Source organism: Caloenas nicobarica, chromosome 3 (assembly GCF_036013445.1).
Source record: "Caloenas nicobarica isolate bCalNic1 chromosome 3, bCalNic1.hap1, whole genome shotgun sequence".
Classification (NCBI taxonomy): domain Eukaryota; kingdom Metazoa; phylum Chordata; class Aves; order Columbiformes; family Columbidae; genus Caloenas; species Caloenas nicobarica.
This window is the reverse complement of record NC_088247.1, coordinates 58,540,383-58,564,021: the sequence shown is the minus strand read 5'-3', so window position 1 is coordinate 58,564,021 and position 23,639 is coordinate 58,540,383. Positions and strand designations below refer to the sequence as shown.

Genomic DNA, 23,639 nt, shown 5'->3' with positions numbered 1-23,639 from the left:
GAGCGCGGGGTCTGGGGAGCGCTGGGCTGAGAAGGGCACCCGCCTCCCCGCAGCTGCCGCTGCGCCCCCCGCCCGCAGGGTCGCGGTGCCGCTGGGCTCCTCCGCAGCCCGGCCACAGCTCCCCCGCGCAGCACCAGCGGGTCACGAGTCTGCGTGGAGACGCCGCTGCGGGGACAGCGGCATCTCACCGCCCGCACGGCCAGCACGGTGCCCGGCGAGCCGGGGCCCTGCCTAGACAGCGGCGCTCCCGGGCAGCCATCCCTCCGACGCCGGGTGTCCCCAAGCCCACCCCGCCACCAGGCTGCAGCTGCCGGTCGGGCGAGAACCGCGATGCCGGGGGACAGTAGCCGTTGGAGGTGGCTCAGGAAGGGCGCGCGGGGGCGAAGCGCCCACTCTGATCATTGACGGCTGCTCCAGCCAATGGCAGCGGGGCAGGGGTCGGCGGCGAGAGCGTGGGCGGAGCGAGCAGTCGACGGGCCGGCGCCGGGGAGGCTCGGGCTGAGGAGGTGACGGGGCCGGGGCGCGGGGGCGAGCGGGGCGCGGATTGGCTGAGGGGCGGGGCCGGCGGGGTTTTTCCCGGGCTGGGCGGAGGGCTGCTGTTTGGCCGCTTCAATTTCGTATGTGAGCGCGAGCGGCGGCTGTTTGGGCGGCAGGTACCGGTGAGGGGCGGGAGCGGGGAAGCGGGTCCCTGGGGGAGTGCGGCCCGGAGCGAGGCCTCTCGCTGGCGGTGGTGAGCGGGGGGTGGTCGGGAGGGTGGCGGGGAAGGAGGGTGGTGGGGCGGGGGGCTCCGGGCCGCCGCAGCGCTGCGGGGGCGGGCGGGCGGCCGTGCGCCGAGGGGGCCGCTTTTCCCCGGACCCGTCCGGCGTTTTCTCCCTCTCTGCGCCGCGGGCGGAGCCGGGCCGGGCGGTCGTCACTACGGTCGGAGCTGCCGCCTCCCTGCCGGCCCTGAGCGGCTGCTGGGCGGGCGGGAGGTCGGTTGGGGGCTGTCAGAGCCGGGGCTGGCCGCGGGAGGAGCGGGGACGGCAGGGGGCGGCAGCGGCGCCGAGGAAGCGTGTCCGGAGCGTCGGCCGCGGCGGGGGAGATCCCCTCCCCGCCGGAGCCCCTCGGGGCGGTGGGGCCTTTTTCCTTCTCCTCGGGCGGGCAGGGGTCTCTGGGGGGCTGACTCCTTCCTCCTTTCCGTGGGGGTTTGGGCGCTGGTCGCGGCGAGGCCAACCGCGCGGAGCTGCTGCTCGCCGCCCCTCGCCGCTCAGTTTCAAATGTCCCTCCCGGGGCTGCACCGGGGGCGCTGCCCGCAGCCTTCGCCGCCCGCCCAGCCCGCCGCGGGGCGGCTCGGCTCGGCAGGGCGCCCCGGCCGGGCTGGACGTGCGGTCACGGCCGGCCCCGCATCTGCTGCGCTTGTGCGTCTTCCACCTCCCGGCCTGAGGCGCGAAAGAGAGGAGTGTTTTTCTCCGAAAATCTGCCCTGATTTCTGTTGGCTGCTGTCCCGCACCCGTCGTGTGAATGCTGTGCGAGGAGAGGTTGTTGTTGGTGTGGTTTGGTGTGTTTTTTTTTTTTTTTTTTTGTCTTACAGCACTTCTCCTTATTCTGTTAACTTCATCTGTTTGCATCTTGGGCTGTTTCTTTCTTAGAGCTGGAATTGAGAAACGGCAGAAAAATGAGCTAAATAGGTAAAAATGATTTTTACCCTACTGAAATATGTATATAGTAAGCTAAAATATAGAGAGCTTGTTCTCTTTCAATAAGTAGAGTAATGCTGTATACCACAGACATAACTATTAACAATCTAAACAATTTAGATACTTTTTCTGCCACTGAATCTTTTCATAGCCACAATTACCTGCTCTTGTCCACATTACAGGTACATCTATCACCATTTCATTTTGTTCCATCCCTTTTTAATCCTTAAATAGACCCTGCATAGAAGTCGTTTATTGCTAATAAGGTGGGGGGTGAAACTGAGGAAGACTCTACATTCCTAATTTCCTTTCTCTTCAGGATTAGAATAAAAATCATTGTAGAATCCTATTGTATGTTCTTTATCTGCTATTTAATAAAAAAGTTTACTTTTCAAAATGGGGTGACCTGGCCTCTGTGTGAACACTGTACACAGAAGTCTTTAAAAAACTTGAGATGTTATTTATAACTTTAAGCCCAAAGTTCTTTTCCTATTATTGTTCTTTTTAAGGCTTTGATTACAGGACTGTGAAGTCTGAATACTCTCAGAAGAGCTGTTAACACTGTGGTAACATTTTTAGTGCAGCAGCTCTCCACAGGTGAAGATCCCACTGAGTTGAAGATAATCCCTTTTGATGTTAATAGTATTGTGCATACATGTGTATGGCTAGAATGGACTTAAAGGAGGTTATGTTATGAATGATTGCTGGTTGACATAAAGGGAGTTGGCTTGAGAGTTTGTCATCTTAATGATTATGATTTCCAGAAACAGCTTCTGAAATAAATCAGTGCCAGAGAACAAGTAATAGCCAGCTAGGGAGTAAGTTTAGATTAAGGTGCTTTGATACCAGTAATGACTAGCAAGCAGTTCAATGAGGATGTTTTTTCTTCTTATAAAGCTGTCTCAAGACCCATTTGTAATTGAAAACATGTAATTTATAGATTTTTTTCATTGATATATAGTGCTTTGCTTAGCTTTACTGTCTTATTTTCTTGTCTGCTAGCATGGATGCTTCCAGAGTGTTAGCGAAATGCAACAAGGATGTAATTCTGTAAAACTTAGCCTTCAGCAAATTCTCATAAACTTGCATATTTCTAGATCTGGAGAGTTTAAAATGGCAAAGTACTTTTTTAACAGGAACTATCTACAAAATAAAGCCGCATCCTTTAGTGTAATAGTTTAAAGTTTCAAGCAGCACATAAATTTAGTCCCTAAGCTACAGAGCCAACTGGTTATAGAACAAACCCAGTTCAGAACCTGTTTTGTGGCATGTTGAGTTATGCAGGAGCAGCCCTGAAAGGGTCTTCAGCCGAACTGTTCTGCTTCAGCTGCTACTCTCCTCTCTTCCAACAAGTTTCCATTTCTGCTTGCCATGCTGTTTGCTGTCTGGTGTTAACCTCTATGGTGGGAAATTGAACTGCTTTTTCTTGCTTAAATTGCAGTGTTTCACCGAGTTTGATTCCCTTTGGGCTTAGAATATGGTCTTCCTTTTTGTGTTTTCAGAGGTTATGGATCTTGAAGTTTTTCCATCAACAGTTTGTACCAGTGACAGACAAGCTTGCACTTTAACAATGTCATTTAGAATGATCTAGACAAGGCTTTCAAAATGTACGCGTTCTGTGTGCACATGTGTTGAATAAAAGAGTTCAAACTTCTTAACAGCCAAGGCCACATGAAATAGGCTTCCAGGCTTCATTCCTTTGGAAATTTACCTTGTGTTTCACTTCTTATTTGGTAAGTCTTCAGCAATTGCAGTCAATTCATAAGAAATTTTGAATTTTGTTACCACTTTTTGATATAACTTTAGGAGAAAACAAGGGCAGCTCTCTGAAGCTGGTCAGACTTGCTGATGTCTGTTATGTGGGTTTTCAGTGGCAACACCATGGACTGAATAGCTCTCATTTGGAGAGGGTAACCTGAAGAATAATTGTATTACTTATTGGATTCCATATAATCTGAATCATGTAGTGAGTGTGGACATAGGCAAAATATGCATTTTTTGTGTAGGCAGCTCCTGAGTTGTACATTTAAAGATGAAGAATGTGGATCATAGGTGCAGAATGGAAAAATGTTCTGGGAAGTACAGACATTTAAAGGAGGTATTGTGGATTGTGATTAATAATAATTTGAACATAAGTTGTCTTTAAGCTGTCCAAAAAAATCAAACTAGGTGTATAAACCACATAAAATATAAGACAATAAAATCTTTCTGTAGTTGGTGCTTATGGCATTCCTTTTTGAATTCTGTGTTAACTTTCAGCGTTAAACTTGATAAAGCTGATAGTAATAAACTGAAAAATTTTAAAATGTTAGAGGAACTGGGAAGCATGTTTCAGTACAAAAGATTGATTATTTAGGGACTGAAAGGAGAGGGGACAAAATAAAATGATGACATATTTACCTGTAATGTGGAGAAGTGCAGATAATAGTGGCCATGAAAGGATTCAGTGCCAGGAAAAGGATCTAAATGGTTTACATTGTTAATAATTATGTCTGTAGTATACAGCATTACTCTAATTATTGAAAGAAGACAAGTTTTCTACATTTTAGTTTACCATGTGTAAATTTCAGTAGGGTAAAAATTATTTTACCGAAGGTTGTAATGTGTAGCCTGTTTGCCATTATATATTTTTAAAGCAAGATGGAATGCTTTCTTGAGAAAGATGTACTAATTCAAATGGTGGTTTTATTATGGAACTGATCATAATTTGGAGGGAGCAAGAAGAGGGAAGGTGGGCTTTCTTCCTTGTCACAGGCAAAATTAACACAAGCAAAGCGGTGTTGGAAAACTCGTTGTTGTATACTTGCACAATGGCTGGACACAAGAAGGGATGGGAGCAAGAAAAGGGGATGTGAGAGCGTGCGATTGTGTTATAGCCTGGGTTATATGAGAAGTCAAACTGCATTGTAAGTGGTTATTTCTGGCCTTCTAAATGGAAAGAAAAGACTCCTCTTCACTTTGTGTTAGACTTCACTATATACTGGAACACTTCTACTTTTTAAAGAGAGATAAGATCAAAGTGTAATTTAAATGACCGCATTTTTTTTTCTCCTATTTGGAATGGTGTTCACATTTAAAAATATATTTCTCGTTTAAGCATGGTTCAATTTCATGTATCTTTTAAAATTTACTCAGTGGGATACTTTTTGGTGTGATTTGACTCCAGATTTATCTCTTTCTTATAGGTAAAGAAGATATTGTGCTGTTATCACGTTGTAGTTGGTTGCATTCTACTAATCTTCAAGACTTCCATTGAGTGAAAGGTAACTTGTGTTTTGTTTTGGTTTTTTTTAATATCAGAAAATTCGCTGTAGGAATTTACTACATAGGTGAAGTTCTGTATTCTGTTTCAACTTCTCAAAATATTTTTGCTGTTGATGTGATAAATTTACATTATATTACAGTTTCGTAATATTATGCAGGGAAGAACATACTGATTCAGTAAATATTTTGACTTTTAGCAAGTCTTAAATTTTAGCAAGTCTTAAATTAAATTTGTGAAGGTAGTTTTACTAGTAACTCATTTCTTCCATAGACTTCACCTTGTCTTTGAATGCTTTGTAGAGATTTACAGACTAGGTGAAGGCCATATCAACAGAATATGGGTTAATTACAATTGGGTAATTGAAATTAGCTGTTGTGCTTGGCTAGTGAAATGAGAAAAGTATGTTCTGTGTATAGTATGAGACTATAGACTTTCATGTAATGCAAGTGGGACAGCTCAGCAAGAATTCTGGCTTGTTTATTGTAGCAGATTTGGGGAAAAGAAAAGTTCGTTTCTGTTGCAGTAGTGTCTGATGTTTTAGTGGCCCTATACAAACACTGCGTTACAGCAACTCTGCGAGTGCTGCTACCTCCCCAGCAAGCTTTATAGGCATTGTTGACAGTAATTCTGCATAGCTTTCTCTAATTTCAGTTTACAGCTCATGGCTTGGTTTCTCAATTTTATATTCTTTATGTAGTTGTCTACGTCTGGCCTACTACCTTGAAAATAGAAACAGTCGTAAGAAATCTATGGACTTTATATGTAAAACTTCAAACCCCAACAAAACAAAACTCAAATTCTGTTTCCCTTCTCAAATGATTCTCTTTACCTTCTTGTCTCTACAGTCCTGTACCCTGTGGTTTTTTTTTTTTTTCCTAGTTCTCGAGGAGAGCTGAGGCTGGATCTTTTCTCATTTTTTTAAGAGTAGAGGACTCAATTATAGGTAATGCTTATGAGGTCTCCTAAAGGACAATTTCAGATGCCTACCCTTTCCTCTGCACATCACAACTTTCTTTGATGGTATTATGTTTTGTGACTGGACTCAAGTATGTGATGCTTTGAAGGCCTGACTTTGGTTAAGCTGGCCTCTTGTATAAAAACTGATTGGCTGGCTCTGAATATTCTCAGAAGCAGGTAGTAGTGTTTTTTGGGTTTTTTTTTGCCTGGTGATTTTTTTTCTGTAATGGAGATAAGGTACTACTGCTGTTCATCTCTGTGTAGTGCTTTTATTAATAGTAGCTTGGCTTTTCAGAGACCTTGTTGTGAAGGAGCACTGCAGGAGGATCTTCTCTTTAAAGCTGGAGGCTTCTTTGTCAGTGTCTAGGACATTAACTTGGTGTTTTACTTGATGTTATATCTGCAATAGTGCTCATATTCATCTTTGTCTTGTTTTGTCCTCCCTGGATTCTTTCTGAAGAGTGTCTTTTAACTTACCTTGCTGTTACTAAGTGACACAGCCCGTGTGCTCTATAAGGTCATTGTTAAAAGACTTTGGAATTGTACTATAAAATAGGGTTAGCTAAGGACAGTTTAAAGGGATCTATGGTGCCTTGGTGCTCTAGGTTTGAATCTTTCCTTTTGCTTCTGACATCGTCTATGTGGTTTGCTGTTTGCAAAGCAGTAGTTCTGGAGAAATGTTCTGTAGGAAAAGATGTTCAGTTACCAGAAAATAAAAATAGACTCTAAAAAAGAAGTGTGGATTCTCTGAAAGATCAGTTTCATCTTAAATTGCTTGCACTGATGACAAAGCAGAGTTTAACCAAATATTTATTGTTGAAATTACTCTGTAATTAGTAGTGTTGTACAGCTAAATGTAACACCAGATTTTACTGTAAATTACTGCTATCCCATTACTGTGGCTTGAGAAGTATAGGCTATAACTGTGGTATTCTTTTTAGTGGCCTGGATAAGAATTTGACTACAACGTTTTAAGAACATAGGTTGTATATTTTTAATAACATTCTTCAGTATGTTTTTAAAATGCATCATGTGCTCTCTTACCACAATGGAAAATTAGAAAAGCTTTCTCTTATTTGAAATACTCAGTTATCCTGTGTATGGGATTTAAAATATATATTCTTATCGCAAGCCTTTGAATTTGTACTACTCAGACCTTTACATTCTGGTTGACTCAGCATGTATCCGCCTTCTTCTGAAAATCAAATAAAACTTAAAATTTTATTATAAAAATGAGCACTTGGGTTTCACATGTGTTGAAACATTTTTATTGCTTCCAGCTACTCCCAAAAGCAAGGATCCATTAATAAAATAGTTTTAATATACTGAGTATGTCCTGCAAAGTCCTTTGAGTTTGAACAATTCAAGTTTGGATCTGAAAGTTCTTGTTCAGTTTCCAAATATATTTTGTCCTTTGTAGACATAGTTTGTAAATGAGCTATTTGCTGTTTCCTCAGCTGAAAGAAGCTGTTTTATCCCGTTTGGCTTCCTCCTTTTGAATTTGTACCTAAATGTGTTACTTAAATAATTCTGTAAATGCTCCATCATCAATCAATTAAAGAAACATGGCAAAATAACAAGCCTGTATATCATTGATCTTCCCTTAGAGGACTGGATCCTTTTTTCTTATATGGCTTTTTGGGTGCTTTTCCTGGTAGGATATTGCATTATTGGACCATGAATCTGAAGCAAATCCAATGTCTGGAGGAAAAGAGGAGGCGGGGGAAAACCCAAAGAATGTTGTAGCATAAACTTTGTACTTAAGTCCTCGTTTGGTCTGAAGGCTGCTTTGTCCCCTCTGTGGTCAACACTTTTGTATTGCAGTAATCTTTTGTCAAAGAGACAGGTTAGCTACAGAATGGTCAGAGGCAGCTGCTCAGATCAAGGCTGGAATTGCTACATATCAGTGCTACTACTCCTTTTTTTACAAACTGCAATTGCAAGTGATTTTAGTATTAAACCTGTTTTGGACCTCTAATTATCTCATGTTAATTAACTTCAGCTGTTGGATGTTTGAGCTTACTTTCACAGTGTAGTTTCTCTGCTCATGGTACTCTTGAGGAGATCTTATAGAAAGCATTAATGTTTAATGAGAAAAATTGTAGAGGAAAAAATTATCGATTAGGTGAAGGGTTAACAACTTTCCTGCAGTTCAGAGTGAACAGGAACCTAAAAAAAACTAAGTTAAGGTATTGTAAATCTTTTGTATTGTCTATTTTGTGGGTCATCATTAGGAGAGATGGTTAACTAATATTTTTATTTAAGAACTTAAGGGTAGTTTGGTTGATGTGAAAATGGTGTTGATAAAAACTTCTTATAGAAGATACAGGAAACTTCATAAAGCTTTTTTTTAATTTTTGTTGTTGTGGTTCTTTTTTGCTTGGTGTTTTGTTGTGGTGTGTGGTTTGGTTTTTTTACTTCACATGGTCATGATGGGGGTCAATTCTTTTTCCTGACAATACTCTTCTGACGTTGGGCTGTGCTTTTGATCAACTGCTACTTCAGAGCTGAAATGACTGTATTTTTAGCAAAGGTAAAAATCAGAGCAGAACTGAACTACTTGGATTTAGTGTGTTAGAATTTGTACTACATAGTATATGAAGAAGTGATCATAGTTCTTGTGATAGGAAAAGTGCTTTAGGTTTTAAGCATCAGGAGCTAATGCAAGATGTTATTATAAAATACATTGATGTAGTCATGGGATTTTTTTGTTTACTTCTAACCTTAGTAAAGATGTATGACTTCTTTCATTAGGAATTAATTGTATTTTCCTTGAATGCTATTTTCTTTTTGTCTACCTTCTGTTTGTTATTAGATGCTGTTCTCTATTAAATTTGGTCCCTTTTTTAATTGAGTTTCACAGTTTCTCTTTTTGAGGTAACTTTTAAGTGGAAAAGGTGCTTGTTGTTTGTTTTTTCTTTTTCCTTGTGTGTGTGTTGTGTTTGGTTTTGCGTGTTCCTTTTCTTTTTGATTTTTAGCAAAGGTAGGTGATTCTTAATATGTAGTTAGTTGAGCCGAAACTTAGTAGTGCAGCAGGCCTGCTGCACTTCTGGAGTATCTTTTAGAAGGATATCCTGTTTTTATAGATCCTTTTGAATTACACTGTGTTAGGTAGTAGTAGTATGTTGCCAGTGGTTTCTGCAGTTTGTCACATCTTGCTTGTTCTTTCCTCACCCTTGGTTTTTTTCAATATAAAATGGAATAAAGAAGATCCCTCTTTTTCTGGGGAAACAAAGGTGGTGTGTATGTGTGTGTGGTGGCTTTTTCTTTTTTGGTGGCTGTAGAGTTTTTAATTTCTTGTAGAGAAGAGCAGATTTTGCTGACTAGCTTCTGGTTCTGCCTGCCACCAGTCTGCTGGAGCCAGTGAGTTACCTCGAAGTCTATTGCTGCTCCATGTGTCTCTGGGGAGTGTCTGCAGGACAGTGCTGTTTTGTGATGGTATCTGTCTGCTGTCAGATGACACTTCAGTTCTTGAAAGTATCTTGTCCTGATTTGAGGAAGAGGGTTCCTATATTCTTAGGCAAAGCAATGGTGCTTCATAACAAATATGACTCAGATGAGTCTGATTTTCTTACACAGATGCAAAATGTCTTATTTTGTGCAGTTAAGTCTTTTTTCCCAGATGTGTTCAGGAATAGTATTATTCCCTGATAGTTCAAGAATATAACTGATACTTGAATAATTGTATGGAAATTCTCTTATGAAGTTTCTTGTTGTAGAGATGTGGGTAACTTTCTTACATGACAGAACAATATTAGTTTGATTTCTATACAGAAACAAAATTGGAAAGTTTTGCAGTGTATACTTCCTGTATAAAATGAAAAAGAAACAATCATAAAATAGCAACTTTGAGTCAAAACAAAACTTAGTGGATATGATATATTTTTATTAGAACAGAAAGATTCCAGTATAACGAGAGTTCCACCTATACCATTGTTAAAGTTGTTTGTTTGCTATTGTTAGGGTATTAGCAGTTATCTTTTTATAGAAGACGAACCATGTTTTGCCATTAGATTTTCTGCAAGCTTAAAATTATAATTATTTCTACTTTTCAATAACAAAGTAAAATTACAGAAATTTGTTTTCTTTAAAGATATTTTTGTGGAGCATTATTAGTCTGAAATGGCATATAAACTATGATGGCATGAGGGGAGAATGTACCACTGTGTAGGAGTGCATTAGATCTGGAGATACTTGAGACATTTCTGACTATGATTCATTATTTCTTTGTTGGGTTTGGTGAGCTTAGAGTGTGACTTTTGTACCTTTGATCATATGATCTTGTATGCGCAAACCTTTGAACAGCAAATTTGGCCACCAACTAGGTTGCTCTTTTTCTCTCTTCAATACAAAATTTGAGCTAATTAAAGTAATGATATCAGTGGGCAACTCTGTGGATCATTCAAGGACACTACTTTCTAACTATTGCTTCTATTGTGGGACCTTAGACCAAGAATGTACTTACAGCAATGCCTTTAAAGTAGGAGGCTCAGTATCTGTAGTCTGTATGGAGGTTACATTAAGCAACTGAAGTCGGGCTTCCATTTTCAGCAGATGTGGTGTTTTGAGTATGATTTCTTTTCCCTCCGCTCCATTTCAGTTTATCCTCTAAAGGTGTGGTTCTCTGTATTTTTTTCTCCTTTTCATCCTTTCAGCTCCAAGCAAGCCCTTTGTAACTTCTCTCCACTTCATTTTCTTCTGTTCTCTTGTCTTTTTTGATCTCCCCTTGAATTAACTCTAATCACTACAATTGTTTACAAATTCCTGTACTACTGAAGAATTGAAGACAGCTAGTCATCACTAAAGAAACATTTGTAATGAGTTGAAAGTGGTGTGATGGTGATACACTGCAAAGGTATGCAAAACTTTTTGTCTCTGCTGTAAGAAGGAAAATGCTACCTGATCTACAGCTGGGATGTTTAAATGCTACACTACTTCAACATGGAAGGCTTCTTGTTGCTTTAAATGAAGGTGATCACATTCAGGGTTTTAGCTGAAATTGAAGCAGCCACCTCAAAATTCTTTGTTTAAAATAGGCAACATAGCTATTACTGCAGATGAGGTAGTCTCATATAGATATTACATCAACATGGTTACAGTGTAAAGACTATTCTGCAAAATCAAACTAAGCTGAATATGCTCTCATGCAGTGCTTCTAACCTTTTGTTTTGAAAAGAGTTTTTCCTCCTTTCACCCTGATAGACAAAGGGATATGCCTTGTTGTCTTTTGAGGTATGTCTTCCTTTGCCTGAAAAACCTTTCAGTTTACTCACTTGTCTCTATGCTCGAGAAGCACTGCCATAGGTTGCACTTACTTTTCCAGAGTATGCAGTCATTCACATGACAAAACTGTCTTTGATGCTGATACCCTGAAGAGCTGGTAATTCTGCAAAGGGCTAAACGGTTCTGCAAGAGTTTTGCCAGCAATTCAGTGCTTTTCAGTCAAGAGAGCATGTGTATTACATTCAGTTTTTCAGTTTGATCAACTGATTTGGTTGTAGTTACTTTTTTGAACCTGTTCCATGTTTTGTTTTGCTGCTATTTTTTAAAGCACACTTGCAGATTTTACTGTAGAAGTCTGGAGGAACCGAGCAGTAAGATCAAATTCTTCTTTAAATTTTTGTCTTCTTGCTGCACAGGGAGAAGTGATAGCAAGAGAAAGTCACTAATGCATGTGGAGTGCATAGGTACAAGCTCCTGGCTTTGACTTCTACTAGTTTTCAGTTCCTTATTGCTGTGCTAAGGAAGGTGTAACTTTTGGGACGAGAAGTAAGAGAAAAGGAGGAATCTAAAAATGCATGTTTTTTTCTTCTATTTTGTTGTGTGTTTGTGATTGGTGGTGTGGTTTGTGGGGGTTTTTTTAAATTCAAAAGTCACCTATGTTTTTTGTTCTCCAGCTTTTCTACCCTGTAAGGATAAGATGTACTTGTTCCACCTCATGGGTTAATGTGGCTAGTATTTTCCTTCTTAGAGATAGTGGGCTTTGTGGCTATTTGTCTAGCATCATAATGCAAATGGTGATATTCAGAGGTCTGACTAGCAGCTAATTCTTAAATAGCATAAAGTAGAAAAAGTGAAGAGACTTGCAGTCTGATGTAGTGCAGTGACTCTGCATTATTGCGGTTTTGTGTTCATAAGATATTTGAGTCAGCATAGCAATGAATGATCAGTAAGATGCTGGTGTGTTTCCTGTGGGTGGTTTTATTTCTTCTTATGTATGGAATTTTGACTTAAACATTTAATTCAGTCTATAAAGCTAAAATATTTCTAAAACATCTTCACCGACTGTTGTTGCTGTTCACTTAAAAAATGTATAAGAAATACAGGAACATTAATTAGCAGAACTAATCTCTTCTGGTTATGATAGACTGTCATTGCCTACAGTAATATCATATTTTTAAGATGTGTGTCTTCTCAGTTAAACTTCTTGCATCGAAATAGTTACGGTACACTTTCTAAAATCACTACCAGCAGTTTACACAAGAGAGGGTGTTGAAATATAGCAGTTCATAGGCAGAAAATACCTTTTGGGGAGGGATTTATTGTAGTGAATATTATGATTCTTTTACGTCTTAAAAAAGCAAAGATAGATGTATTAAGAGATTTCGGAATGTTTTCCGATGATTTCATTTTTTGTGATCTTATGACTATTGTATCTGTGGTATTTTGTAGCTTACATAGTCATTAGGAGTCTAGAGTGTTATTAAATATGAGGTACCTCCTGACCTTTTGGAAAAGGTTGAGATGCTGTTATGAGAGTTCTAAATCAGATCTGCTGAGTTCTTGTAATAAGATGCCAAAGACCCTTCACTTTTTTTCTCTTCCCCATAGAATCTCAAGTATATTGTAACTATTTATACTTTTGTTTTCTCTGCTTCCAAGTTAAGAAACTTAATTAAGCAGCTTAAGCTCTACACAGGCTGCAAATGAACTTCTGATGTATTTTATGGTAGATACCTCTAACATACCCTACAGAACTTGGTATATCCTTCAAAAGAAAAGTAGATGGAAGTTGCTTAGTCAGTTCCCTGGGTGAGACCGTAGTGCTTTCTATATTGGCTATATGTGAAGATGTGTCTGTGTCTAAACTGTCATTGCAGCTTTGAAACTGTCCATTAGTGCTCAGATCAGAAGTAGACAGACTACCCAGCTGTGAGTAAAGGTAACCTTTTGTTTTGGGACTTGACACTTCTGTTTCCATACATGGTGCTGTGCTCTCTGCTTCCAGTCCAAGAGGTCACCATGCCCAATAAAGTAAACTGCAACAAATTCTGTGCCCTTGTGACAGGGGTACAGAAATGATGCCATGAGTGATTTGTAGTCTGAGGGACTGCTGCTGCCAAAATTCCTGGATGAATGTCTAAAGTTTTGTGTTCTCAGATTTGTCAGCTATAATGGTTGAGATACATTGATAATCAGTGTGAACTAACTCAGTTTGAATACTTGTAAAACCATAATGAATGTATGGCCAAAATTATCGAACTAGCAATTCAGGAGACAGGTATTTTTTAATCTACATCATCCTCTCTGCATGATCATTTGAAATACCGGCAGCAGGCGGAGCTGCTCAGCTCTTTGTGCTTTTATCATTAGTTAACTGTTCATGTGTTTCTGAGTGCAATTTCTTTGGGTTAAAGGCATAAATTAGTTTGCATTCTGAGTGTAGTGGTGGATGGGGAGGGGATGGAAGAAACCCAGAATGCAAAACTCATGATGAGAGTCCTGCAAGCTGAATAAACTGGATTTAGAGACCTCATCTATCTAATATCAGCTGAAATTGGCTTATATTGCTGGATTTCCTTCTGTTAACTTCTTTCCAAAACTTTCTAATGAGTGTAGTAATAGTATGGTTAATGTAGGATATGAGCAGTAGAATTTTTATGTAATTGGTTTTTCATGTATTTGAACTATTGTTCCCCTCATGTTCTTTCTCCTTTTTCTTCCCTTCTCTGCTCTGATGCTCCACTATATAATATTCAGTAATAGCTGGAAGTTAGTAATATGGGAATACTAGCCTCTCTTAGCTAGTGGTGATAATATTTTTGTCGTTGACCTTCTTGTAATCCTCCTCAGAATTAATTTCAAATTTATCTGAAAGCATCAGGACTTTAAATATTTGAAACTAAGTTCTAATGGAAGAATTCATGAGGCACGGTAAAGAGTAAAGTCAGGAGCCTGAATTTTAGGAAAGCCAACTTCCAGGTCTTCACAGAGTTAGTCAAAAGGACCCCCTGGGAAACTGCCCTCAGGGACAAGGGAGCAGAATAGAGCTGGCAGATCTTTAAGGACACTTTCCATAGAGCACAAGAGCTCATGATCCCCAGGTGTAAGAAATTGGGTAAGGAGGGCAAGAGGCCAGCATGGCTGAGTTGAAACATGCTGGTCAAACTAAAGGGCAAGAAGGAAATGCACAGGCAATGGAAGGAGGGACAGTTATTCTGGGAAGAGTATACGGACACCATTGAACCTGAACGTTACTAGAGAAGCATAACAGATTAACAGGCAGTATGACTGCATAGGTCTTATTTCTGTGGGAGAGCAGGCCAACAATTGTAATATTTCAGTGTTCTTGTTGGAGTTCAAAATAGTCTTTGTCATCCTGTTCCTAACACATCTGATGATGGTTAGTATCTCATGGTCTCAGTTTGGCTAGATTATTAGCTGGTTTGAGGTAGGGATACTAGTTTTATTTTTGTGAAATACTTTGCATCTGTCATAGGAGAACATAAAGACATTCTTGTCTTAACATTTCCTTTTTTCCTGCTTCCATTGGAGAATATGATTAGTCATTTTATGTGTGCCAGGAGTTACGGAATTGTTGAGGTTGGAAGATGGAGATGGCCTGGTCCAATCCCATCTGCACAATGTGGGGTCACAGAACCTTGTCCAGTCAGGTTTAAATACTTTTAAGGATGCAGACTCCACAACTTCTTTGGGCAACCTATTCTTGTGTTTGATGATAGTCAAAGAAAAGGATTTTTTTTTTTCCCCTCTTATGTTTAAGTAGAATTTCCTCTGTTTTGATTTGTCCCTATTGCTTCATATCATTTCACTAGGTACCACTGTGGAGAGCCTGGTTCTGTTTACTACCCTCCATCAAGTCTTTATACACTGTGATAAGATCCCTGGACCGTAGGCCTTCTCTTCACCAGGCTAAACAATTCCATATTTCTCAGCATCTCCTCATATGCCAGATGCTGTAAGCCTTTAACCGTCTTTGCTAGACGTGCTCCAGCACATCCTCACCTCTCTTGTTCTGGGGAACCTAAAACTGCATGAACCTGCAAACCATAATGTGCAACAGGGACATAGTGCCAGATGACATTCTACCATTAATCCATAGGCCTCTGTTAGATATGGGAGAGGGTCCTACCAGCCTGTCTTGTAATGTTCTGTCGCATGTGGCGTGTGTACATTTTGCCAAAGATTACCTTGGCACTCCTTGTAAGAACATGAGGTTCATATTTGGTTCTGAAAGACCATCTTCCAGGCTTGTATAAGGTATTTCAGATGGTAGTAATAGGGTAAGAGAGGATTAGTCAAAAGAGGCTAAATACACAGAATGGGTTTTAAATATGTATGCATATGTATGTACTTATGGAGTTTGCCTAGCTTGTGATTTATAAACTAATGGTTAAAAATTAAAAGTTACATGATTTAGCTTCTAAAGCAAAGGCAAGAGATTTCTTCTCTTTTATTTCATTTTGATCATTATTTATTTGTACAGATATGCCTTGAGGAGATGTTGGATGTGGCTTAAATTCTGTATGTGAGGTGCAGCAGTTAGACTTAAGGCAGTTATAGAAATGTTATGACTGGGAGACAGAGGTTAGTTTCTAATTTCAGTTGAGAATTCTGATTTACTTTAGCAGGCTTTCCCCTCGCTGAAATATTTTACCCTTTTGCCTGCTTTTTACTTCAATAATGGTTAATACTACTTGTAAAACCGAGTATTTGTAGACTGCCTTTTGCTGTTGGGCAAATCTTGCTGCTGGACAAACTTACTCTGTATGTTGTTGACTTTTGTTCCAAAAGCCACGTCAACTTTTTTGCGATATCCTCTGTAGGCTTTTAAGTGCACTCATCTGAATAGATCTTACTTAGCAACTGAAACCTCTGACAGCTTGTCATGAGTAAAAGGTCTTATTTCCTCCTTTTTTGCAAATAGGAAAAGATGTTAACTAGCAGAAGGATGTTGCAAATTGGGGAAAATACAGTCATGATCGCTACCTTAATAGCACTTAAGTCATTTACTTGGCATCTTTCAGTACATGGATGACTCTTGTCTGTTAGAACTAAATGACAACGGATTCTTCTTCTTTGAAAGCCTTATGAATGTAAGAATTTTCTTAAATACGTTGAGATTACTTTTGACATAGGGTTTTAACATAGTTATTAATACCTCCTTCACATTTGTTCTTCAACAAGATCTTTTGAATTTGTTGTTAGCTATCCTTAATTTTTCCTTAATGAGGACTCTTTTGAAATCCTAGCTTTGATTTGTCTAGTGCTTTACTCGTATCACTCATATGGTGTTATACTAAATTAATTACTAGAACATTGCCATGCTGTAGTAATGAAGCAAACTGAGTGCCCAAGCACTGTAATGCTGTTATTTGATTCTGTGACATGTGTATTTTGCTTTTCTACTTACTATCTTTCTGTTGCCTTTTTAAGCATTGCAAGCTATTTATCAACCTGTATGTATCCTGTTGTTTAATTAAAGCCTGTGGCATGGAAAATTTGTAGCAAACTTCCCTTTCCCATGACTTGAGTGCAAAACCCGTAGTTGTTCACAGGTATTCCTTTGCTGTTTCAGACCGGGAGAGAACCTACTAGTAGACCACTCAGTAGAGTGGGCCTGACAACAACTGGAGCCATATTCACCAAATAAATATAACCCTGCAGCATGTTTTCAAATGTTTGAGTGATGGGAGATGGAGACTCTGTGTTAGATTCCAAAACTTGTCCTGGTGGTTGTCATCTGAGTTAAGAAAATACAGAATAAGCTTGATCAAATGAAGTGAGTATTCCAGGCAGAGAATTAACTGATCTTCCTTAAAATGTGGAAGCTATGCTGTTTCTTGTTCTCTGACCTTAAGCACGTGGGAAAGAAGATTCTAAGCAAAGGGAAAAGGAAATTGTCTCATATTTATTAAATCCTTTTCCTATCAGGAAGTATGCATCAGGATTATGTGCTTGGCAAGCAAGAGTACATATTTTGGCACATAGTTCTCTGTTTGTAACTTTAACAGCCTGCCAGCATTGCAGGCAAATCTAGCAGCAGTCTGTGTTCCAGACAGTTTTGATTGTAAATCCCAGTGCCCGCAGCAGGGGAGAAAGCTCCATGGGGATGGGTACTACTTGGTCTCTGTAGCTCCTTTTCCTTCTCTAGTGCACTGGGGAAAGAGAGGGTAAGGAATAGCTGGAGAAGGCAAGAAGATGGTCATGCTGGTAGTAACCCTCTCTGCATCCCAGTTAAATATCCTGGGAATATTGTCTACATTTGAGGATATTTCAGGCTTGTTGTGATGGAACCAATGGTCTGCAATCTAATTGTATCTGAAAGATCTTCTATAAACCATTGTTTGAGTGCACCAACCCCCAGAATTACAAATGCCATTGCCTACACAGGCATTCCAGAAATTTTGTAAGCAGTTTTTTCTTGCTTATAGAATGTGAAGTTGATTGTTATTTCCAATTTTTAACAATATGGCTACATCTTTGGTAAAGTCCCTCTGGTGCCAAACATAGTGTCCTTAACTTTAGTCCACAATCAGTAATCAGGTCTGTATTGATAACAGTGCCAGTAGATGTGACAGTGGCTTCCCCATTTGCACAAGAACAGGGGCAAAAATATTTGAGCATAGTTATGTTTTCTGTTAAGATTTTGTGATAGTGATGACGATGCTATTAAAGTAGCTAGACATTTAAATGAAGTAAAACTTTTAAAGTGTGAAGAGAGGAAAATGAAGAGAGTAGATGCACTTGTATGGGAAAGATTCTGAAGGAAAGGCTGGATGTCCAGTATCCTTTGGTTTTCAAGAACAGTTTAGTACCTTTTTTAAAGCATGGAGTTTTTTTAATAAACTTCAAATTGTTAATATAAATATATTTAATAAGGCTTAACAAGGTAGCTAAAGTGTTACATTAACACAATTTGAGTATTTTATGTAAATTTGTTCTTCTAAATAATTTGAATAGAATTCAGTTCTGAAATTTTATGGAAGCATTCCATCTACAAATACATTTTATCATCATTCTGTGGAATGAATATGAAGAGCACCAAATAATGGAATGGCATGTGTCTTTCTAACTTATATCTTCAAGCAAATTGTATTTTATTTAAGACTTGCTTTAAAATGTGTAAAGCTTACATCTTAAAATCTAGGATATTTCCTTTAATATTAAAGTTAGTTCTTTGGGGGACTGGAGACAAATGTACAAGGAATATTTTGAATAACTTGTTTGACTGTAAATTGCTTTTAGGGAGCAGTTACAAACATTTTCTGATTGTGGTTAAAATATTTTTTGCTTTGCATTTTTTAAGAAAGATTTTTAAAGCCAGTGAATTTTCTCAAATACTAAGAAGGTATTTAGGTTTTGAACAGTATCTGAACTTAAAACGGAAACTTTTCTACTGACTTCCTTTTTAACTTCATATAAGCTATGTAAAGTGGTACATATTTATGGCATGTTAATTCTCTATCTACATATTTAGTTGTGTGAAATGTCTGACAATAACAAATTGTTGGTGCTCTTAGCTCAATTTTATCACATATCTATTAGTCTGTTGTTTGATCTCAAATGTAGCTTTTTAAGTCTGCAACAAGGAAAGCTGAAGCTATGGAGAGTAAAAACTTTGGTTATTGTGTATAGAAGCTACTCCATAATTCAAAGGAACTGGATTAACACAACAATACATTTGTTTTTCTTCAAGGGAGCACTGAAGTGCTGCCAATAAAAGGACTGTTGAAATAACTGTAGAGTTTTCCATAGTTTCAATTATATCTACCACATGCAAAGTGGTTTGTATCTTGTTATAATCAAGGTACTAAACACTACTTAGTAATGATAAATTAAGATAAAGGATGGGTTATTTTTATCTGGTGTGAAGTGTGAAACTTGAGTTCATAACATCACTAATGTATCTGTTTCCTGAAGATATTCATAAGACCAGATTGCTTTCTACAGAGATTCAAAAAGTTGATTCCCAAAGCTGGGGCCACAGATTGTCAAGCCTTATCTTTTGATACCTCTCCTGAGTCAAGGATCCTGAATCTCAGTTCTGAGTTCTAGATATTTCACAAGAGATTGTAGCCATCGACAGGACAAAAAATACATTACTATTACTACTTGCCTTAACCGTATCATATAATTAATTCATTAAGTTGGTATTAATTAGCAGAAAAGTGTTGTTATTGATTTTTGCAGATAAGGTCTCTATTGTCTTCATAGCATAAAAACAAACAAAGTTTTGATTACCCATTATAATTCCTTTGGCAGCAATTCTCATTAAGGAAACTTCTGCCACTGTACACACTCTCCTTTATTACCCTTTTCCCGTACCACATAAGCAAGTGCTGCTTCAACTTTCTCTGCATGTCCTATGAAGACAGAGACATTGTCCCTTGTTTATTTAGTTAGCTGTATAGAGGGCTTCTCCCTAAACCAGGTATGTGACATTGTTCATTTTAGACATCAGCTGGAGAGATGCATTTTAAACTAAAATCATGATGAGTAATTGTAGCCTTACTAGATGGTACCTAACATCCTTCTTCCAGGTGTGGAACTGGTGTTCATTCAATTTGTTAACATTTAACTTGGTTAGGAATGGGCACACTTGATGCATGATGTGCACTGCAGTGAAAAGTTGAATGAAAGAGCGTTGCAGTTTTTTTAGGGGCACCAGATGGTATAAGATTAAACTGGATGAGTATCAGTTTAAAAAAATGGTACTTTCTTACTTACCAGTGCAATGATACACCTGTTTGGTATTTCTCAATGAAAGTAACTATGCTTGTTACTTTACTATGACAAAAAAATAACTTTGAAATTACTATTCCAAATACTTCATACCTATGGCATAATTCTGACTAAACTACAAAGCTCTTAATGACTGACATTGTGGAGAATAGTTTTTTTAAACACTTAAGAATGAGCCTATGGCTGAGAAGTCCTGGCAAGTTACAGATACTGCTGATACTAAGAGCAGTATTGAATGGAAAATGCAGATGTCATAAAATAGTTCTTAAAATTTATATAGCATCAGTCTGTGTAAGATGTAGGTAGCTGATGGCAGCAGTTAAGTGTAGCTTTAAACAGAGGGACAGCCGAAAAGGGATAAAGAATTTATACTATAGCTTTGTAGAGTTAATTGCAAACTTAATGCAGAAGAATGTCTCCTGAGGCACTTCAGGAGGTTCCAGTGAAATAATTCACTGTAATAATTTAGCCGTAACTGGGAACAAACTAATTTCTTTTTGCTTCAGTAGTATTGTTAGCCTGATTTCTTTCTCTACCCACCCATGTCCCCTGACAAATGAAGTTCATCTGAAATACTTAGTTTAAATTCAACCCCTGTGAGAGCTGAACTGGGCAGATATCTGGAAACCTGTGAAAGGTTAGAAATTTGGACAGAGGAGCCAGGAGCACTGTATGAGGGCAGCAGGACTGGAGTCATTGTGCAGTGAGCTGGGGGGTGGAGGGTCACTGGGGCTCCTAAACTATGGGAAGAAGATGGAAGTGGGAGCTACTACTGCTGCTGCAGCAAACATGAATTGGACTGGAAAAAGTTAGTCTTGTCAGTACTGCTGAGAAGCCTGGAATTTGCACTGCTCTGTCTCTAAACTTTCCAATGAATTAAATGGTTAATGGGCTTACTCAGTGACATGACTTGTGCCTTTTAACAGAATAGACAAATCTTGAAAAACTAGATACCAGCTATGTTTAAAAGTGTCTTTGTGATTTGCTTTTGAAAATGTGCTCATAATAAGTGATAACATGCACCTCCACTAATAGCTTCACTTTTCTTTAAAATGTTTCCCTTTAATTCTTTAGCATATCAGGATGCTAGAAATAAGAGAAAAGGTTGAAGGAATCTTGAAAAGCCTCAGTGTTTCAATAATGTGTACAAAACTTAAAGCTAAGGTAACCTGAGAAACGTGGTGCTTGACCTATGATACTGCTCTAGCTTGCTGTTGGAATCGGATGAACTAGCCAAACCAGTAAATCCACTGTGTAGAAAACAGTATTCTGGAAAAAGACCACCTTCAACAAATACTTTGCAAATCAAATAAATATGTTAAGTAACATGAAAGTCTTTAGTTTCTTAGGGAAAAAAAAGTCAATGCAGAGTAACTAATTTAATACTAAAAATTTCACTTGTCAAATTTGTTGCTTCTTAATACTTCTGGATTGTTCACCTTTAAAACACGATTCGTTGTGCCTGTTGTGGTAAACAGAGTTAAATCCAGTTGGTGGCCAGTCACAAGTGGTGTCATATCTAAATATGATTGCCTTATGCTTAAGTCCAGAGACATTTCTGAAAAACAACATTATAATTCAGATTTAATTCTGAAATTCAAGACTTCTGTAGAAGTGACAGCTGGCAGTTTCTGGGAGTTTAGAGATAATCTATATTAAATACTGTGTTAAGGTGTATATAGCAAGATACACAGCCTGGCTGCCATCAGGTGCTTTCTGAAAGGAAATGACTTGTAGATCAGGGAGGTAGCATGGGCACAGAGTTAAAGAAAGGTGTGTTTTTGTTGTTTGTTGAAGAGAAGCCTGACAGCCTAATTTTGTGTATGAGAGTCCTTGGGTGGATTTTTGTGTTACTTTGTCTTGTTCAGAATTTATATCTTATTAATTGACAGGTGGCAGAATTGCATTTTCAGTGCATGAGTCCCAAACGTGTTTCTGAATTAGAGATTCTAACCATGGTAAAGACCTGGTATGTTTACTTATTGAGGTGCTAGTGTGTCTGACTTAATTGGGTAGTAAATTTGAACTTTAGTTATCAGCCTTTTCTGAGTGTTCAGCAGACTTTAAAACTGAACACTGCATGAAAAATTGTTTCTCATTGACTCCTTTGGAAAATTCAACAATAGTAACCTTTGGAGCCTGAACGGTTTCCTGTAAAGTATTGTCTTGAATTCAAGTTACTTCACTTCTTTCAGGTAGTTGCACTGTTGCTCTATTGCTTTACAGTTTTAAAACCTAAAAGTTGAATGGTATAGTGATTCGTTACCTTAGTGAGAAAGTAAGCAGGAGTTTTGCTGTATTGGTGTTTTTTTGCTTATAAAGAAATAACTCAAAGTATATAATTTTGAGTAAACTGGAAAAAGTCATTTCATGATATCAAACACTTCTAGAGGTTAAATTAAAACTCTTTAAATGGAGGAATAGGCATGATGCTCTTGATACCAGTTTTGATGTGTATATATACTTTCTTAGATATCTTTGACACACTGTGGATTTCTTATTGAAGTCGTTTATCAACTTTAATTGTGAAAGCAGTTGCAGTCAAAGCAAGTTTTCTCCTAGCAGCCAAAAATTCACTTCAAGACAAGAAATACCTAAGCATTTGCCTAATACATTGGCTCTATTAATTAACTGGCGTGCATTGTATTAAGTGATTGAGTGTCTGTGTGGAGATTAATTATACTCTGGCTCATAGTCAAATCTTATTGCTATAAACAAGAAACTTCCCCTGATTTGTCTGGGAATCTCTTCTAGCAAAGTTAGAGAAATAACCTGGTGTCTGAACATGGTAAGAACTGCATTGTTGTTTTGATCAGGTACATTGTGGAACACAGCATTATACAAATCAGTGAGCATTCCAAATGGTCAGCATCTGCAGTTCTTCTGCAATTTTTCTCCAGTTAGAGTATGTGGGGCTTTGGCAGGGTGTGCAGTGACATCTGCCATGTCTCTCATGTAGGTTACGCCGTAGCATCATAGAGCAGCCAAAAGGATGGGTGGGTGAGGCTTCTGTGGTTTGCCAGGGACCTTCAGTGGCTGAGTGCTCACAGTGGTGCTTCTTTAGTTGGGTTTCTTTTTAAAGCGGTAGACCACTTCCAGATTTATCTGCACATCCTGACTGAAAATGTTAACACTGGAAATTTGGGCTTTTTTGGTTTTTACCACTATGTTTTTAATTATATCCTCTTTTTAAAATGGTAGATAAAAGAGAACTTCAAGGAGCAGGGTATTATGCAGGTGTTCTGTATATGGCACAAAACCAGCCAGGATTCAATGAGTTACTTTGTGTGAAATTATTTTTAACCCGTCAATTTCAACAATTATCAGTTGGAAATCTGTACAAAGCTTTATGGTTTATAGTAATCTGAATGATTTTCTGACCAATCTCTATTATAATAGCAGTCTGTTTGGTGTCTCATGTAGGAGGATATTTCCTGATGAATCCTTTGCTGGTTGAGAGAGATAAGGCTATAGTACACATACATGTGTCTGCAAACATTAAAAAAAAGTGTGTGTGCATTTGTTTCTTGTGCATATAGCTTCTGTGAAACTCCTCAGTCTGTTAGTAACTACTAACAAATAATGGCAATTCTTGGATTAGCAGTGTTTGGATCTCTTAGCACCATCTCGTAGCTATTACTGATATTACTTGCATGACTTCATTAACCTGTGTGAGTTGGGCTTGTTAAATGTGTGCAGGTGTATTGGTCTGGCTGCTATTTCGCAACTCCTGTTTGTTGTGCAGCCTGGTAGCT

General features: G+C 38.8%; 1 protein-coding gene across 9 annotated transcripts in view; it reads left to right on the top strand.

Moving 5' to 3' along the window:
- Nucleotides 1–586: 586 nt before the first annotated feature.
- Nucleotides 587–23,639, top strand: part of EPB41L2 (erythrocyte membrane protein band 4.1 like 2) — a 104,124-nt gene continuing 81,071 nt past the window's right edge. For 6 of the 9 annotated variants that reach the window (XM_065632357.1, XM_065632359.1, XM_065632356.1 and 3 more), the window contains exons 1-2: nt 587–653; nt 4,862–4,939. The gene's annotated coding sequence lies outside the window, so the exon portion shown is untranslated. Of the gene's footprint in view, nt 660–1,518; nt 1,538–1,628; nt 1,668–4,861; nt 4,940–23,639 lie in introns of those variants that run through there. The other 3 variants (XM_065632351.1, XM_065632352.1, XM_065632353.1) reach the window with 3 other exon arrangements.